Source organism: Ceratina calcarata, unplaced genomic scaffold (assembly GCF_001652005.2).
Source record: "Ceratina calcarata isolate Rehan_Ccalc_2016 unplaced genomic scaffold, ASM165200v1 scaffold145.2, whole genome shotgun sequence".
NCBI classification, from domain to species: Eukaryota; Metazoa; Arthropoda; class Insecta; order Hymenoptera; family Apidae; genus Ceratina; species Ceratina calcarata.
The window spans coordinates 240,206-244,221 of record NW_017135665.1 but is presented as its reverse complement, the minus strand read 5'-3'; positions in this window follow the sequence as shown (position 1 = coordinate 244,221).

Here is a 4,016-nt window from a genome sequence, read left to right as displayed (position 1 = left end):
GAAAAGGGAACGTCTATTTTGGCGAGTAATCTGAAATCAAATGAATACCGTTATCCTACACTAAAGATTGATCACACTTTTCTTCAGGAAATACATGATGTTATGTAAAACAGTATCACTGAGGTTACAATACAGTAAGTGAAATCAATTTTCTGCAAATATTGTTAGCCTTGTACATACACACATTATACGAATGAAAATATTGTTACACTTTCATCTATTCGTCTATTTAAGTATACAACGCATTTCGAGAAAATGATACACTCTTCTGGTTTATGACTACATTTTATAAGTAAGTTTTACTGGTACTTTTGATAACAACGTATCACTGTGGAATACGTTCCGGTGTCACTATTTCTGATTGTTGCACAAACAAATTTGGCGTACGAGCGAGAAGCGCAAAACTTCCGTGGGTTTATAACGGTCGTTCGGCGTTCGCCGTGACGAGGTGAATCTAAAACTTTTCACACGCCGAACGTTCGTAAACCGACCATGGAACGACGCCCGCATCTACCCTAAACCGTCAAAAATTTTACTACACGACATGGTTACGAAGTACACCATTCAGTTTCCTTGCGAGGAAAGCGCATCGAAGTATATGATCATCCGCATGTTACTTGACTGGACTGGATCGCATGGACTGTCACTCAAAGATGGTTACACGCAAAGACACTCGTATCATCGGAGTAAATCACGTAGAGTAAATCATAAGATACAAATCATCATATTTAATGATTTTAACAAAAGATTCTGTGTAAATTTATAATATAACTGAGAAATATATGTATAAGTAAAATCAGTAGATAAAGGATAATAGTGCTTTAAGTTGATTCTCTCTGTATACCTAATTACCTTCGTGATAATAACCTGCAAACTAGTATCATTACAAGACAGTTTTAAATGCTCTCCGATTTCGGTCGGAGGACAGTTCGGAGGGAAGGTTAAACGAGAAGTAGCTGCGGCAAGTTCTTCGAAAAATGCAGGGACTACGCGCAGTGTCACGTCCACGTATGAGGCAAAGTGAGGAGAGTTGTATTTCAGCCGTTTCGCTGTTGACATGACGTCGCACTAAGAGAGGAGCGGAGCTTGTTCGCTAAGCGTTGGATTGCACTCGTCTTCCGTTGAACAATCAGGATGAAAGACAAACGGAAAAACTGTCAACAAGGAGATAGAAAGAGAGGGGCGATTTCAAAAAGAATCCGCAAGGAGCGCGTTACTCGCATACCGTGCACCTTGCGCGAGATATCCGTGTACGCTTTTCGAAACAGGAGCTCGCTTCGGGAATCTACTTAAGTATCTCATGTCCCGAACCGAATATCCCAGGTCTAGTAACCGGAGATCTAACTAGAACTTCGCCGTTTCTAGTTAGAAGAATTTCAGAAGGGGCTTTGTACGTTTCGTACAGAAAATCATTAATGTAAGTTATTTATTAATTATACAAAAATCAATTATAATACCTGTAATTGTCCTCTATTCATTAAGTGAAGAAAATATACCGCGCAGCATTGATTCATGTAAAAATACGATCAGGATTCATACTTCTAAATATACTTATATAATTTCAAATGAAATTTCCTCAAATTATTGACATCATATTATAAGCTCTCAGTATCTAGTCTGATGAATTTGCATTTGATTTCGATTACGATTATTCTCATACTATTTTGTGTTACCAATTTATGGATATCTGAACGCGTCAAATGACTCACCGAAGTAACCAAGTTTGCGTGTAACCGACGAAGTTAGCTACTACGCACAAGGAGGGTGGACGTTGAGCATGAGACGACAGCGGGTGGAAGGAGAAAGAGAAGGGTTGGTTGCCGGTTCGGCAAGGCGAGAGATATTTAGACGAGGCGTTGTTCCAGCTCGCTATGTGGGTCGCCGCCGGCTTAGCAGCAGCGGCGTAAGCCTCATGAAACATGAGTACCCACCGGGATGACACTGCTGGCTCCTTTATGGAGATGGAAGCTTATACATGAATTGCGAGGATGGCGGGGATCCTTCTGCTTCTCCGCTGGTTACCTTGTCTTCCCTTGTGTAACCAGTCGCGCGTTTCATGCTCTCACAACACTTTCACACTCGCAATCAGATGATTGGGGAGTAGAGAAATCAAAATAATATTCTGAGACATAACATGATCTTCATTTAATTGTCCCTTTATTTCTTTTTATTGCGCATGTAAATTGCATTTTATAATAAAAACTACAACTATAAATAATACACATATAATATATGTCTTCAAAATAGAATTGAGTATAATTTATAACTCCATGAGACAGATATCTTGTGCACAAAAAGTTTCATTTGAAGTTATCTGATCATTTATTTTATTACAGAACTTAACACTACAAAGACAGAAACTTAGTATATACCTACATATATTGCTCATATAACAAGTTATTAGTAAATGTTAACAATAAAAAAAATTTACTTCACTTGGGAAAAAAAATAATTTATGCATTATTATTTGTACATTTGCCCAAAAGCAGTCAAAATGACTTCCTTGGGCAATCTAGTGTTAAGGGTGTAGATTTCGATGTCGACAGACAGATAAGACAGAATGTCAACTTCAGAAAGAGGAAAGTCAAATCTACCGCGCTCTGGTCATTATTTCAATCAAAAGTCGGTTTTGCATAAAAAAATCGCTTATAAACACGGGCATTGTAACTACGATTTTTTGTCTATATTAAACGCTCATGTTACTAAATATCAGTATATTCTGATTAAATAATGACCAGAGCGCACCAAATTTGACTCGACGACAAAATGCCACCATCAGACTCCAACTTGCCTTCGTGACGCTGCCGATTTTTTATATGATGTCCCGAAGAGAGTTTTCTGTTTAAACTTAATACTATAAAAATTGAACATAAGATAACAATTTGTTTGAAAATTCCAGTATGCGAACAGCTTTTGTAGACACTGTACTTACCAACTTGAAATTATGACAGTTGAACGATTGCGATGAACTTGGGGGAAACTTTGAAACTTGTACTGGGCTTCGTTTATAGTTCTCTTGCCTGCCTGGTAACAGTGAATTCTGAAAGTTTCCTGGGAAACTCTTTAACGTGCTTAATATTAACGACGCGACGCTACAAAATACGGCTTAATGCTTGGTATCGATCATCAACCCCGACGATGCTAACGAAAAGTTTGCTTTAAACGCGTCGTAAAACGCTTGATTAAACACAGCGAAAACGGCCGGCCGAACTATTAGCCGGCCCGTTTTTTCCTTAACCGGTGCTAATTATCAACTATAAACAATTTTCATTTCCTACGGGTGATCTTACAGGGTTGATTAAAGGGACGGAAAAAAAAGGACGTTGCGAGCCAGAGCCGCCGTGTTAAGTTTTATTTTTACGAAGTCGCCGTAAAAACGTGTTACAAAGTTTGTTTATTAATATGAATTGTTGCTCGTGAAGTAATCCCGTCGAGCGTCGTGGTCGTTCGTTCTTTTTCTTCTGTGCCCTTCTTTCTTTAATTTTATTTTCCTCTCCGGTACCGGCAACTTTTGCAATTAAACGAGTGCTCTTCTACAGTGACTTAACGCTGCAACTTAGACGGTCGTGTAAAGATTTGCGACGCAATCTCTTTATAATTAATGAATAATTCAGTGGATAGCGATACTTTATCAGTTGATCCGTGCACATTTTTTCTACGACACGCTATAACGTGTCTCTGGTCAAATAACTCCGAATAGAGTCCGGGGTATTAACGGGTCGTACGTCAAGGCAAAAAGAAATTTTGCTACTCCTGGATTGTTATACATTTTTTGTCGCTACAGTTTTAATGAATGTTTTTCATTTCGACTTGGCGTGGCTACGTCGGTGATGCTCGCGTTTATTTCGCATGCTGATGAGAGAAGTTTGTGATAGAGAACGGTGTGCAAAATACTGCCAGCGGAAATTAATCTCGCTTCTAATTTCTTTTACAGATCTTTAATATCATTTCCCTGGTATATTCAGTAAAACCAGTATACCCGAATGAAAAAATTCATTCAGTTTCAGTTTTCGTGT